General features: G+C 38.9%; 1 pseudogene; it reads left to right on the top strand.

Moving 5' to 3' along the window:
* Window positions 1–437: 437 nt before the first annotated feature.
* LOC112482296 lies at window positions 438–556 on the top strand (annotated as a pseudogene).
* Window positions 557–16,881: the final 16,325 nt, after the last annotated feature.

Below are 16,881 nucleotides of genomic sequence, written 5' to 3'. Positions count from 1 at the left end.
GGCTTCAGCTTTTGAGAAGTTCATGCTGTGGAGACTCATGTGAGCTTTCTTGTTCTTTCTTTTCCAACACTGGGTCATTGGCCTTCTCTCCTCAATCCTTTGAGCTTCCCCAATTCGCCCAATAAATTCCTTTTTGCTCAAATTTACCAGAGGCAGCTACTGATGCTTACGACTGAAGAACTTAACCTGATACAGTCAAAGAAGAAAAATTAAGTGGGAATAAATGCCAAAATGAAGATCTGGAATGAGATCCACTGAGAATATATTTTCAGTTCCTAAAACAGTAGATATTGGAGACAAACAATTCTACTTTCAACCTGAAACAAATCAATGCAGATTAGTGCTCAATCATCTTCTATACATCTCCAGGAACAAATATAATCACACTAGGGTTTCCAGGAGGTCAGAGTAATATTCTTTTTCAAGGATAACACATTGTCTATGGCCATGCCACCTTGAACAAATCCGATCCCATCTGATCTCAAAAGATAAGCAGGGTTGGGCCTGGTTAGTACTTGGATGGGAGACCACCTAGGAAGACTGGGTGCTGTAGGTGTAAAAAATAAAATAAAAAATAAAAAATAAGGGATTGTAAACTGACAAGATCCTTGCAATCTGTGAGGTCAACCAAGGGTTGCCTCGCCTAAAAAACAAAAACAAAAACAAACAAACAAAACAACAACAACAACAAAAACGGATAACACTGACACCACAATTTGGAGTACTAAAAAGAGAATGTTTCCTGCAAGGCAGAGGTTTACCTCTGTTTTTACTATGTAAGATCTTTGTGTCTTTGATAGTTTCACATCTTTGGCGTGACTAAAGGATTTTTCAATTCAAATCGACCTCCTTCAACTTGGCGAATCTTTCCCCTTGGTGCCCTCCGCCAGATTTGCCCCTCGGGATTCTTTCTTTTCACTGCCAAGGATTAAATTCTTTGTGAAAAGCTTCAAGGCAATAGACATCTGTACTGGAAATGAGATACAAAGCTGTCCACAAAGAGAGGAGCAATCCCAAAGGCTAAATGAGAAAATCTTAACTCTTATATTGGAAAAAAGTCTAGTTTCAAACTGAGTTTCTTGTTGTCTTTTTTTCTCCATAAAAGAATCATCATTTAAGTTGAATAAAAAACTGTTATTCTTCTATTTTACCAAAGATGCTAAGTTTTGGATGTTTTCAACATCGAACAAACATCTCCATAGAGAATGGCTTGTTACCAATATATGGTATGACCAGGAATCCTAAATGATCTCATTCTGAAAGCTCATCCTCACATACCAGACAATTCACATACTAGAATAATAAACATAATTTAACCAAATGTCTAAATATTTCGAAAGGTAAGCACTCATGGTTTAACCCTACTGTCATGTGGGAGTGGAATGGCTCTTCGTCTTTACAATAGGTCACGACACGAAGCACCCTAAGCTATCCCCACTAAGAGAGCCGTCCTTGGGTGGAATGGCCATTGTCCACACGTGCAGCTAGTCATGCCATGCCAGACTTCAAAACAGCCCACTTACACTGGTTCCGCATTACTGGGTGAGTGATTCAAGACAGAAGGCTGAATTAGGTTTTCATCCCAATTCAGCTGGGGATGCTGGTTTTATTGGATCATAGCTTAGTGGCTCGAAGATGACCCCACGCCACCTCAATAGTAGAGATCCTCTGCTCTTTTCTCAAGCTATGCACATGAAAGGCACCGCAATGTTTGCAATGTGCAAATATCAGATGTGATGAGTATGAATGAAAAGGACCCACAGTATATATTGTAGAACTTAACTATTACCTTCCTATTTTATCAGTCCCTAGTCTCTCCACCCTCAAATATGAAACATCTTACAATAATTTTATATTCCAGCAATTGGCATGCAGAGTCATAAATTGTGCCAAACTAAATTGGATAAGGGAATCATATAAGAATTATGTATTAGCAGAACTGTATTATCTCAACTTTAGTCAGCTGTTCAGTCTATTAGTTCAAAAAGTCATGAGAAGCCTGAGGCTGGATATGAGAGAATATGATTTAATGGACAAGAACTGAGCTCTAGATATCGGCTCTGATAAAATACGTCTTTTCTTTATGTTTATTTGCCACAGGAAATGGTATCGCTTTTTGCTCTGCGTGAGAAAATTTAGCTTGGGGGGAAAGTCACATGGGTTATGATGTCAGGTGGTTAGATGGCCCTTCGTTAAAACCTAAGGGTCCTATGCTTTTCTTATAATTGCTCAGCCTTCAATTCTATTGAAAAGTGACTGAAAACACTGTTCTATGAAATGACTCTTTAATAATTGATAAATGAGGTAGTCTTATGGTCTGCCTCATTTATCATGGTCACATCCGTCATGCTTCTTAGCTAAGACCATGTGTGTTCACCTGGGATGATCATTAAGCAAACCTTTCAAGATGACAGGAGTTCAGTTCTTCTGTCTCATTTACCAGAAAGAAGAATAATGGAATAAAGTCTGGGGAGTTCAAAGGAAAAGAGAAAGGAAAAGGTATGCGCACATGCACACACATGTCCTTGTAACCTAGAAAGGCAACGTAATTCGTGGCAAAACGCCACATTCTAAGGGACAAGGTTAATGGGAGACATTTATTTCTAAATCTTCATGACACCTTAATAAGATAGTGGAAGAATATTGATTGTGAAAATTGATGGAAAGAGATGCTGAAAAGTATATGAAATATTACACTATTAATCTGAATTACAAGACCAGAACTTGCTCAAATATCCTAGTTCATAGGAATGAACCTCTGGCTGGAGAGTGAATTAGACAATATAGATATCAGATACTCGGTTTCTATCTGGATCCAGATGTTATTTCCATTCTACTCCCAGCGAGATAGCACTGCTTCTAACTGCAGACTAGAGAGCTCTGGTCTCTCCCCAGGGAACCAGACGGCCAGACTTCTCCCTTGGACTTCTCCTCTCTGCCACGTGCTCCCATGCCCCACGTACTCCACTCATACCTACCAGCTGCCCACAGAAGCAGCTGCCTCAAGCCAGGGCTGTCAAGGGAAGTCTTTGTATGGATGGAAAGCCATTGGCAGTGGCAGGCACCCTTCAGCAAAACTGTCCCTTTGGCCTCAATTCTAAGTTTCGGCTTTGACCCAAGTCTGGCAAAAAATAATTTATATCCATTGTGGAAAACATGAAAGATACATAGTTCTTTTTAATCACTCGTAATATTGCCACCCAGAGTGATAACTGTCAACATTTATTTTGGTATAGTAAAAAAAATTTGGTTGAAACGAAACAGGCAAAGGTTCATTTAGTTGGGTTCAAAATGTATAAGCAAGTTAAGTTCCTATGGCAAATCATCAACATTATAAAGAAACGATATTGAGCAAAATGACATTATTTGAGGATCTGCTGTACATACAAGGGGAAAAAGGAAATCTTGTCACGTGGTACAACATGGATGAAACTTGAGGACATTATACTAAGTGAAAAAAGCCAATAGCAAAAGAAGACATACCATTTGATTCCACTCAAATGAACTGTCTGAAGTAGTCAAAAACAGTGCCTTTGATAACCTAACCTTGCAGGTGGCACACCATCATTCTGCTGTATTCCTTTGGTTGCCCAGGCCCATCCTGGTAAAATGTGGGTGGGGACTCTAAGGGTATGAAGACCAGGAGGCAGGGATCATTGGGGACCCTCTTGAAGGCTGGTTATATTTTTTAAAAGCAATTTGTCAATATTTAAAAGTTTATACCTACCCCTTAATCCAATAACGATAGGTATTTATACTTCCAGCAATTTATTCTAAGGAAACAATCACATATGTGGAGAAATATTATGCCTAAACATATTTACTATTACATTTTTATAATAATAAAATATGGAAATAATTTAAATGGGTAATAACAGGATTTATTTATCAAATAAATGGTAATTCTAGATGATGGGCTGTTATGTATCCATCAACAGTGGTGATTCTGAGGAATTTTCATATCATGGAGAAATGATGTAATGCTTTTTTCTCAAAGGCAGGGCATGAACATTTATATATAATATATTCTTCTAACTTCAAATGATTTGAAAGCTGAAAAAAAAGACGTTTAAAAAGTAAATGCAACATTAGAATGGATCGAGTGGCTTTACTTTATTGTAAAATTAAGATAAAATTGTATACTTTTCTGTAATTACATATTTTCAGTATTTTAATAGGTCGAGCCTGTTATTTTTATAATTGTCAAATAATAAAAGTATAAAAAAGAGATTTTTCTTTGTTAGCAACGTCCATTTAAATTTCGCAGACATGATTCTATAGTTCTTTAAATGGCTTTAACATTGTACATGGCAGAGATTTCGCTGAAATAAGATGACTAAGAGACGACATATGGAACAACCGTATATGTTGGTTGTAAAAAATCTAGGAATGAATGATCCTCAAACGCGTCACGCTCATTATATAAAATACCTTAAAAAGCGAAACTATAGAGAGACAAAGTAGATGAGTAGAGATTAGGGTTTGGAGCGGGAATGATGAGTGACTATAAATGGACATGTGGCTTCTTTTCAAGGTGATGGAAAAGTTCTAAAATTAGATTACAGTGATGGCTGTACAACCTCATAAATATATTAAAATTCGTTGAATTCTACACTTAAAACAGGTAACTTTTATGGTATATAAATGATACCTCAGCTGTTAAAAAAAGACATAGATTAAACAATTTTGGTCAGATGAAAACACGCAATCTCAATTTGAAGAGACATCTAAGATGTAAGATGTCTATTATTAGAATAATGTGTGAAGCAGCCAGTAGATCCTTAGATTTTCCTTATTGTTTTAACAAGAGAAGCATCATTGATTCAGACTTCCTGGAAGCATTTAGATGTAGAGAAATATCCGATTTGCAGAAAGACTGATTCTCTAAAGTACACTTTCATGAATTTGACTAGAACAATGTGCGCACAGGACTAGAACGATCTAGTAGTGGATCAGAGAAGACCTATCGCTTAATTAATGAATTAAGCTGCTTTGTAACTACGATGTAAAATTTTAATTCTTTCATCAGTTGATTGCTGGATGTTTGCTAAGGCCAGTTTCAGGGGTAACTGCCAACATGCAATTGTCCGTACAGAGGTGATGATGAAGATAAAGCTTTAAAAATGCTCTTTGGAGTCAGGTTTACACGTTTAATCTCTAAGCATATCTTTTTTTTTTTTTTAAATAGGTAGTACCAATATAAATTTACCCTCAGTCCACGAATCATGATGGTTAATGCCGTCTGCATTAGTGAGATCTCACTGTGTTCTCCACAGTATTCATGAGGTTATTCCTGGTAAATCTAAATGACTCTATAAAATACCAATTAAAAATATTTGATCGGAATTAGAAAATCGTGTTCTAATCCTCCCTGTGGCGATCAGTTCTGAAGTACCGTGATCAACGCTTCTGCCTAGTCCTTTAGGACCCACCTCTTACCCAACCGCTGACTCCAGAGGCCTCGCGTGGCTTGTGCGATGGGGCAGTGACGCGCGGGTGTGGAGCCCATCGGGCTCTGCACTGACGCGTGTGCAAAAACGTGGGGAGCGGGCAGTAGATGTAATGTTCACTGGACCACCCTTGACCAATGGGGATGGAAGTCAGGCGATAAATGTTAACTCTATTTTTTTGTCCCCTGGAAAGCGTGTTTGAAGCCTCCCCCGTGACAGCGAACTCGATGACTCAGTTTGGCGTTGGTTTTCTCTCCTGCCCGGTTTTACCCCCTCCGCCCTCACTGCTGGGATTCCTGCCTCTCTGCCACATTCTTCTTTTCAAATAAACTTCCTGCATGCAAGCCCTGTCTCTTATTTTGGAGAAAGTCAGGCTAAGACATATCAGATATTTGACACATGCAACGTACAGTGCTTATTAGTGAATTCTTGCTGAATAATTGACAATGTTGTACCAATAGGGTCGCATTTTTCTTTTGAACTGCATCATTTGAGTACTAAGAATTTTATAGAAAATAAGCCCCTGATGATAGAGGAAATAAGTCCCTAATGTACATTTGATGAAAGAAACTTCAGAGTGTAGTTCTGACCGTATCTGTCGTTCAGACCACTCAACTCTACGTTAGGGTTACTGTCGTTAGAAAAGCAGCTTAGGCCTCAGGGGAAGACAGTAATGATATAAAATCATGTTCAGGAGACCAGGTTCTGGACGTCTGGATTTCCTTTTTGTTTGAAGAAGGTGTGCCTTCCTGACCAACTCCACCCAGCCCCCCAAAAAATTAGGGAGCAAAGTCAGACAAAGGCGGGTCCCTTAAATGCAAAGAGGTTTGGTAAGAGAATGGGTCTGCTCCGTCTTCCAGGAGCCTCTCCCAGCTGCTCTCCAGCCAACCACGGGCACCCGAGAGCTCTGAGTCAATTTTCAATTTTATCCCCATGCAGCCTTTGAAGAATTCTGAATATTACTGTTTTCTTAGCTAAGTACGTGGCCTACCACTGACCCTATTATTCTTTGATAACCTGATTTTCTCTCATTTCTGCTGGTTGTATAAGTGTAGTATATCTACTGAAATGTATATTATAATTATTCTAGAATGTTCTGTTATGGGGTATGTAGGTGTAAGCTGAGTTTTCTGTTCTACATTAAAAATGAGCTACAATTTAGGAAAGTCTTTAATAAATGTTTGTGGGCAAAGAGACCTCATCGAAATGACAGCATTCGATTCTTCCTCATCTGTGATAGTAGAAGAAAGCAATGGTGAAATTCTTCCGAAAGAGTGGATAAAGAATAACAGATTTTGAATTAAATTTAATGGATTTTCCCCCTCACTGGATTTGCTGCCTAAATTTTTTTTTTTTAAAATCTAGATCACATTCCAAGTGATTTCACATCCTTTTTACACACATTGTCATGTGCGGATGAGAGATCTGACCGCTTCAGGATGGCCTGAGGAATGCAAACTGCCCCTGGGAAATTTACACGCAGATAGTGAGCTGGTGGTTGTACCTGAAACACTGATCCAGATGCAATTCAGTCTGTGCAGGAGACTTCGGGCTCTGTAGAGAGGAAGCGAGAGAACTAGTGTTAATAAGCCACATTCAGAGACTGCAATGTGCTGAGCAGCCCTACAGCCAGGCCACGAGGACACCTGCAGAACCAAGGAAGGTTTCTGGTGGGATGCTAACAGCCCATTCCCCACACCTGTGAAGAGGAAGCAGGAAAAACAGTCTTTAAGTGGCGCCTATACAAAATAAAATCGTTCATTCCCTATGGCTAGAACCATAGAGAACCTGTGGATTACAGGCCGGGGTCTGCCAGCAGGCCTTTCATGCTGCACGCTCTTACCTTTTCATGCTGCATACTCTTCCCTTTCCCCTTCCTCACTGTATGTCCATATCAAAGGAAATGGGTAAACAAAGTATTTAAACTAACTCACAGGAACGGAAGAATGATACGTAAACGGAATTCCCCAAACAGTCCGGATCCTTCTCAATGTCTTTTTCTCTGTCCCTCTAGGTGTCTTTCTCTCCGACCCTCTCAGTACCTTCACTCTGTCTCTCTCCATTGTCTCTGTCCCTCTGAGTCTCTTAGGCTCTCTCCCAGAGGAGACCACGCTCAGATCGTGGAGTGTTACCCCTTTCTCTAATAAACTTCCCTTTTAACTCCAGCTTTGGCGTGTTTGGATTCTTTCTACAGCCTCCGCCAAAGGACCCTCTTCTGTGTCAGTGCAGGGCTTGGTCTTCCCTGCTCGAGGAAGCCGCCCTGTACTGCATCATGGGGATGGCCATGGCCAGGTCAGTGCAATGGGAGCCTTTCCCGAACAGGACAAGCAAGCTTAAGCTTTTAAAACGGTCCCTAGTTTCCCTGTTGAAAATAGAGCTCTAGCCGAAAACTCCATTTTAGTACTTTAAAGGTAGAGCTGATGACTTATTACTGTTACTTATTTGTAGAGAGAAAACCCGCTTTCTAGTCTTTCCCCTTATGAAATATCCTATCATGTACAGACAATGGGCTGCCATGGAATAAAGCTGGCGAATGTTAAACATGAGATAGGGACATAATTTTATTCTCTGCATGGTTGTTTGCTGTTATGATGCTTATGAGGGAACAAGTAGCCTCACAGAATCCTTGAGGGTACTGTTGTCCCTGCTTTCTGCTATGTTTGCTGGATTTCCCTGGTCTTATTAGCGCTATCGTTTGATGTACTTATACGCAGGGTCTTTTTCTCCTCTCAGTGTTTGCCATTGAAAAACAAACAGAAACCCAACAATGGAAAATTAAGACAACCAGCAAAACTCATGCACTTCGTCGGAATCAATTATCATACTAAGGAGCCATAACTGCAGGTTTTACATCTGTACAGGCCACTACCATATGTTCGCCCCCAGCAGATGTGAGCATCAGTGAGGCGGCACGGGTTTTTCAACTATATTGCTGCTCTTATGTCACATTAAAATTATTCTTACCTAATTTCCAAAGATCCGTATTGTGCTTATATGTGATTGATGGATTAAGAGGTGTTTGCGATGATTCGCAGTCTCTGGAATCATTTTACCTGGAGGAAATGTGTCTCTGGTGAAACAGGAACCCAATTGCTGACCCGCTGCTTTCCCTTTGTCCTTCGTTTGCAAGAAGGCTCTGGAAATACACCTTGGGGCTGGGGATGAGGATGAGGTTTGGGGGGAGGCTGACTCCTTTTGTGCCTTCTTTGATCTATGAAAGACAATTGTAGAGGCAATTTTGACTCCTAAAGAACAGGCAGTAGATATTCAATTAATAACCTTGAAGTTGGACCGATCTTATCTTTCCTGTTCCTAGTTCTTCTAAGGAGAACAAAATCCCACATTTCCAGTCTTCTAGTCCTTACCAATACAGCACCCGCAAATTATCATATACTTTTAGTTAATTCCACTCAAAGTACTTTTCAGGGAAAACATAATTTAACCTAATGAGGTAAAAATATCAGCGACATAACTCAGATGAGAGCAGCCATGGTTGTTAATATGTATTTGTGAAATGCTGAAAGTTCTTTGTTCAAAAATTTAAATTAAAAAAAAAGATGTCCTTCCATTTGTTTTTACACTGTTTTTGTACAGTACTATTCATGAAATACAACTCGTCATGTACTTAGGATAAACGGAATAAAGTGGGATTATTAATTAACTGTTGCTGCACAATTGTCACAAAGAAGAACATGAAATATTATGATTTAGAAGTTTCGTCAAAGTGAAGAATGGTCGTAATTTCAATCTCTGAGGTATGGAGAGGGAAATGAGAATGGAAGGAGGGGGAGGGTGGAGCAGCGAATGGGAAGGGAAGAAAAGAGGGATGGGAAATGCTGTCCATCACAAAATCTACTGAGCATTCCAAAAAAAATTTGGACGTGTAGATCAAAGCTATTTGAAAATATGTTAAGTCTTGAGTCTTCAGTGAATGACTCATCTGGTACAACTAATTAGTAAGTAATAAGACAAATGTTAAGTTAATGTCTTATTAGAACAGAATCACTGGAAACGGTGCCAAAGACTATTCTCTTTACTGTAGTAATGCAGAGCCAGATGGGAATGATGCTTTGCCTGCCCTGAAAATCCTACAGATCTGAGAGCATCTGAGGCCCAAATCTCCTAAAGAAAGGGGCGGCCTAAAGAAGTCCTACTTTCAGCCAATTACTATGTATTTACTGGGAATTAACTCAGCTACGGAGTCATTATCGTTAAAAAAGAACTTATTGAACACTTGCATATTGTGCTAAATAAACACTATGTACTTAATGTAAAACCATATCCATGATAATCAACATGGTGTCTTCTTTAGTCTAATCTTAGTTGTTATATAATAGAAAGTGGGTTTTATTATACTGACAATCGTAGGAGAGGAAAAATAACTTTCCCTCTACCCTTCTGAGTTCTTAGCTGAGACCTTTGTAATAAAAGACAGATTGAGAAGAGAAAAAACAAGCAGAAGCTTATTAACCTGTGAACCTAATGCATCTATAGGAGTTGCCCAGGAAAAACGAGTCACTCTCCAAAGTGGCTTAGAATTCAGGATTCAGTACCATCTTAAAAGGGAAGGGGAGGGGAACACAGGCCTCTTAAGGGAGAATAAATGATTTTAAGGAAAGATGAATGGGCCTTTAGAAGAACAGATGGGAGGTAGGACAGTTTGTGACCAAGTTTGTCTGAGTGCGGTGTCAACTTGCAGTTTCCTCTTCCGTGATGAGTCAATCTCTTCTGGTTCATAAAACTCCTGGGCAAGGATTTATGCCATTTGGGCTCCTTCTGGAGGATCTGTCCTTGGGAAGATAAGGAGAGTTCAGAAAAAGTCTCTCCTAGCACTTGCTTTTTAAAAAGTACCTACAGCTCAACATCATCAATATACCAAAGCAGCATATTTTGGGGTGGATCCTGCTACCTTTCTCAATCATAAATAAGAGGAAAAAATGTTTCATGTGGGGAGAAATGAAAAATAATAGCAGAACTCTCATTTGATATTACTACTTAAACATGAAAATTTAACCGATCGTAAAGTTTTTAGACATATTAACTAAGTCAAACTTTTAAAAAAATAGATTACTTTATATGAAATTATCTATTCATCATAGGTATGAATTCTGTGACCAGTCATGACAAGTTTCTTAGAAAATAGTTCTGGAGCTCATCTGACTGGAAGAAGCACCTGAATTCTCCATATCTTAAGCCAGGATGTAAGGAACGCATTTGCAGAACCCACAAAGGCTAAGGATTCCAGGTCTAATCGGTATTTCACGTAATGCGCTGTCTCTAAACATTCGCAAAACTATCACAGAAGGAGATACAGATTCGACTCATATCTCCGTACCATTTTCTCTGAACATTGCTCCTTCCAAAAAAAAATGCTTTGGGCATGATCTTCCATGAAAAATGGTAGCCAGCCAGTTGTTATCAGCTTGGGTTGGGCAAGGAGATTTTTAGAGATCAAGTAAAGAGCAGAAAAGGAAATTTAATACTGTTGCATGCCCTCGACCAAAACTTTAATAATGAGCTTGTTCCCTAATGTCACAATTTCTGAACTTAATATTCCTCAGAAATATCTTGTGAAAAGTCCAGTAGTAAAGTTCATGTGATGAATTATGTTGACGATATTATTACATAATGTGAGGTTTAAAAAAATTCTTTACGAGTACTTAACTGAGTTCCTGTCACCTGCTGACAGGATAAAGAAAACATAGCTCTTTTATCAAGATGCTTTCATTGGAGATATTCCTTTCAAAACTCTTGTTATTTATCAAATAACTTGGGATCAACATTGGCATAACACAGAGTATTACCGTATTTTATTCAAAACATGTTTTGGTGGGGTGTAATTTAACATCATTTTTGTATGAATTGAATAAAGAGGGTGTTTAGAAACGTTTGAAAAGATCAAAATTACACAACTGATTTGGCATTTTCATGCGATCCCATTCCTGTCTATAAATAACGGGGCAAGAAAGCACCTGGACCTCCTCTTCCAAGTTTTGACGGAAAAGTTTGTTGGCATTTTTGCAATTAAGTTTATATTTAACTCAGTGAAGAGGCTCAGTAGTCATATATTTAATTTTCTTCATTTTGACAAGTGTTCATATATTACATGGAATAAAACAAATCAATTTTGCTGGGCTTTTCCTCCTAAATTCCATCTCATGCTTTTCTTTGAAATTCCCACATTCCCTCATTGATCATCCTAATTTTATCATTGATAGAGAAGGATTTTGTAAACACCTTCCACATATAAACAGTACTATTGCCTTCAATGTCCTGTCATGATATTAACAGGACATTCTTGTTTTCTTTTTGATAGTAACAGGATTTTATCTTGTGCTTCTGACTCCAGTTTAGCTTGTCTTTAGCTTGTGTGCATCCAAGATTTTCTTTTTTAAGGTATTAAAATCAGAAAAGGTCTTTTCTGGTTTTTTCTTAAAGGCCTTTTTGGCCTTTAAGACTAATGATTTCCTGTTTTTCTTCTACAATGAAGTTAACTGTAAATGTCAGTTTAAGTTACTAAAAACTATTTTATCAAGTTTCTTCTCCTAAAAGTTTAGTCAGAGCAGAGGGAGAAATGAATGACCAAAGGAAAATTCCTTTCTAAGGAATGACTTCAACCATTTCTTTTCCCTTGAGCTTTGAGACTTGAGATACCTAAGTCTTCCTGAACTTAATCTTTAAATGCAAATAATGGCTCCTATGATTTGTTTGTACTTCTTGACCTTGTTTTGGTTCATGTATGGTCAAAAGATGAGGTCTTTTTAAAATTATTATACAAAAAATATGACAAATGTGTTTATTTCTATAACTTTAAGTATGCAAAAAGATGTACAAATACAAATTGGTCCTTAGAACATGATGGAAAGACTAGATTATTCTATGGGCTCTCATGTTCAATAAAAGCTAATTGCTAAAAGGGGAAAACATTTATCTTGTCCTATATAGATAGTGTTCTTCAATTACGTGTGATTTATGTTTTCATTCCAAGCATTCGACATCTGTTTTTGATCAGTGAAGGATCATCTGATTGATCAAATCCTCGTTCTGTTCATTTATGTCCAATTCCTATGTGGCCACAGAGGAGTCTCTAAAATGTACATTCTTCACGAGATTGTCTCTCCATCAGGAGAAAATGGTTCTCCTAGATTCTTTGGAGACGTCTAATTAGAAAAAATCAAAACATGAATATTCTATAGAAATTTGAGAGCTAGAATTGGCAGGAGACTGATTTAACAACATGTCTTGGAGGAGCAGTGGAGGGGTGTTTGCAGCACAGGGATTTGCATCTTAGCCCCACTTCCTGCCAGGTCGTAAGACCTCAACCTCTCTGTACCTCACTTTCTTCGTTTGTAAAATGGGGTGATTATAGTTCCTACTTTATATAGTTGTATCAAATGAGATAAAACACTTAAAGCATTTAGAACAATGTAGTATAGAGTCACCTTTAAATAAATATCAGCTATCATCTGGGGGAGGTTTGGAGGGTTATGGCCTTTAAAACAAATCTAAATTAACAAATTATTTCTTTTTTTTTCGATGTCACTTCACAGTTCTGTAGCAGAAGTCGGAAATGATTTAAGTTGTGAGAAAATTCTCCAAACTAACACATTCGTTAAGTCAGAAGAGACAGACTGTGGAAGAATCTGTAACATCTGTATTGGTTCAAACAGAGAACAAGTCTTTCATCCTCTTCATGTAGAAGAAATGCTGTAAAAATCAGTGCGTGTGCAGCGTGTCTTCCTCCGCATTCCAAAGCATTAAAAGAACACTCATTAATTTCCATGAGAGTTACTAGTCCCTAGAGTTCAGACTGCTTTTTCAGAAAAATCCCTCAACACAAAGGCATGGCATCTGAAATTAAGAGGACCTGAGTACCAAGATTTAGGGCTAAACCTTGGACAAGTTCTTTATCCCGTCTATGATCACCTACTTCTAAAATGAGAATGAAAATGTCTCCTTTCTCCAAGAACACATTTCAACGAGCTAATGTGTATCAGTGTGCCTTCTGAACTATAAATTCAAATTTTTGTACTTTTTTGTTTTATAAGTGTATCTCCCTTGAGGATATAAAATGATTTAGCTGATTAGAAACATACTGATATTGACAATTTAACAAATATTTAAAAGTATATTAATCAGGTATAAGCTAACCTATACTCATTGAAATTTGTGAAAAGTTCCAAAATAAGCATTTTGTGCTATTACAAAAGTCAAATGGCACATGCTACTGGTTTCATTTAAAAAAATTTTTTAGAGAGTGAATTGATTTATGAACTTGCTGCAGTATGCCCGTGTGTAAGTTACTTCATATGTCAAAACGTGTGACTTTTTCATATTTGTAGAATTCATTGTTAAAGAAAACCAAAGGCCCAAAATGGAGTCACTTGTGCTAGAGCCCACTGACACCGAACTTAGCCTCCATATACGACCTAATTGCAGCTTCAGCCTTGTCCGGGAATATAATCTTAATGAGCTAGTCTGTAATTTTCTGGTCTGTACCAACGAGGTAATCTGTCATGTGATCATCTCTATTCCACCCCTGCCACCCCAAGGAAGTTGAGGCCATCTGCCTGATAAGAAGCCCTCCTTCTCCTACAGGAAGGCAACCTTGCTTGAAACAATACTGCTTTTCCTTTTGCTTATAACTGTCCATCTGGTTTCTGCCTTTAAAACCTTCCATACTGTATACCTTCTCGGAGAACCTCTCTACTTCCTGCATGAGATGATGCCTGACTCGTGAACTGCTTGGTCAAAACAATTAGATCTTTCGAATTTTTGTTCTTCAACATCATGTTAAAAAAATTTGACTTTTTAAAAAAGATGACATTTAAGAGTTCCAGATAAGAATATTGTATGACTGAAGGGCTTGTTAGCCGGAATAATTACTGGAGTGGGACAGTGGCATGTTTTCTGCATGTTTCTCTTTGCCACTCAGTCATTCTCAGTGTATTACCTCCTGGTTCTTGAGGGCGTTACTTGTTGAGAATTACTTGGCTTTAAATACTGGCCTATTTCGCAGTTCTCATAAATAGGTAAATTGTTATAATAGTCAGCAAATTTTCTATTTTATGGTAGAAAAAACGCTAAATACAACCAAATCTACGTGCTGGTTTGCAATGTCCCAATAACTAGATTTAAGTGAATACTGCACTACAAATTAATCCTTTAGTCAAGAGTGAGTAATTCAGGGCTACACTTTCCAAATGTAACAGGTGAAATTCAGTCTTTCAAGAGGCAAAGGATAACCTAAGTATTGGGTTCAAAAGATTTATGACTTCATTATACATAGCAGTAGGGATTGAATATTAATGTAAAAAAAAATCCAGACTTTTTAAATTAAAAGGTAGTACCATGATAAGACTTGTTTGTTTCTGCTTGCTTTGAGTGTGTGTACATGCATACACACATACACACATAGATGTTTTTCCTATTCAAGTTTCCATAACTGCAAAGTTGCTCTTTATCTTAGTCGAATGGGATAGAGCTGAAACAGGAATTTGAAAGTGATAGAGCAGACAAAAATGAAATACATTTGAAAAGACTATATTGTCTTATATCTTATGTTATCCTGGAAGTTTTTTTTTTTTTTTTTACAAAACTTTCTTTCAAGAGAAATAATATACCCACCCCAACACCATAACAGCGAAAAAACCACAATACCATTTACTCCTGGTTATTAGATGAAGTGTCTGCTTTTATAGGGTTATTCAACAACTCATTCGGTCAACTTTGGGTGAGCCTTTGTTACTCGTGTTTCTTCTGCTCCTAACCATATCAGCAGGATCATGGGGGGGGCGGGTGTCGGTGTTTAGGTGCCTCAAGGGTGCTCAACTCTTGTTTAGGGTAATTTAAAACCTTGACCTAAGGCACCATTTTGAAAGATCAAGAGCATTTTCTTTCACACTGTGGTCAAAAAAAAAAAAAAAGAAAAAAAGAAAAAAATTCTATCTACATGACATTGCAGTTTCACTTGGTTAGGATAGTTTGTACTTTCCATTCAAAAACTGTTTAAAAACCATGCTAGATTTGCATTTCTACAATGGATGGCAGCCATTATAGGCATATCATTTGAAACAAACTTTGGGGGGTATTAAAAAAGAAATTATTTTTGTAAAATACACGAATGGTCATAGTTATACAAACGTACAACCATTCACGTATTAATTCATTGATAGCATAAGACAAGTATCTTTTCAAATGGATTTGATTTTTGTTACCATATCGCTTTAAACATTTGTGAGCACCTAAATTTTGAACCTGGCACGGAACTCCACATTAGCGATTTAAAGTTAAAAAAAAATGTAGTCCTGCTTTCTGGGCTTAGTTGGGGAGACCACAGAAAAAGCACCTGTATATCATAGCTTTGATACAAGATATACATGAGATATTGAGGGTGCATTTCTATTCAGTCATATAGGAGAATGATGACAATTTTTGTGAGATGGAACGAGGGAGAACGTTTATAGAGAAACCTAAAGGTGACATGTTGAATTGACAACTAGACGTCGATCAAAACTCTGCAAAAGACTCCCGTCGTTTATCCTTTAACGAGCTCCTGAAATAGGATCGTAATGGAGATGTCAGTCTGCGAGAGTTCCCGAATCAGGTCTAACCGTAAACGTTTAGTCCCCCAAACACCTAGGTTCAAAAAAATAAATTCTCCCTAGGGTTTGCCACATTACTTTGTTGTTTTTTAATTACTGGGCGAGAAATACATTCTCGCTTAGTCGTAAAAAAAATGCTTAGAGCTGGAATGTTTTGACGTGTTAATGCCAGGGAAGCAACTTCCAGTACATTGCCTCCAATCAAACCTAACACTGCTTCTGCAGAACTACGCTCCGACCGGGGCAGGTCCTTTGTTTTTAAGCTGGAATTGCCAATGGCTTTTTTTTTTTTTTCCCCCTTTTCTAACCCTGAAAGGTAGTCTTCACTTATTGCACTCTTGTTGCGCCCCTGAATAGGCCATTTTGCCTTTTCAGTCAAATCTGTGGGTCTGTAGCCCGGACAATGGAACGAAAAGACACCTCTGCCGGAGGTGAGCTCCACCTGTTGAGGTCGGTCGGTTTCCCTGGGCCGGGCGGCTTCCTGCGTCCAGGTAAGGACCGGTCGCAAGCAGTCGCTCTAGGAGCCCACGCAGGAGCGTGGACAGTTCGGTGCAGCAGCTGCATCGTCCGCCCGGCCGGCTCGCCGCTGCCCGTCGAGGGGCGAGCGGACCGCATGGCAGCCACACGGCACCGCACAAAAGGCAGCCCCCATCGCGAGCAGCGCACCCGCCTTCCGGGGCCCCGCGGCTCCCGGCGCCGGGGCATCATCGTGGCCCCGGGCGCGGGCCGGGGGCTGGCCCAGGTGCGGCGAAGGCGAGGAGGGCTCCGCGCGCGGAGGAAGAAAGCCTGACTCATGTCGCGGCGGCGGCGGCGGCGGGCTCCTGGGA

Source organism: Pteropus alecto, unplaced genomic scaffold (genome assembly GCF_000325575.1).
Source record: "Pteropus alecto unplaced genomic scaffold, ASM32557v1 scaffold35, whole genome shotgun sequence".
NCBI classification, from domain to species: Eukaryota; Metazoa; Chordata; class Mammalia; order Chiroptera; family Pteropodidae; genus Pteropus; species Pteropus alecto.
This window is presented reverse-complemented; position numbering and strand designations above follow the sequence as displayed.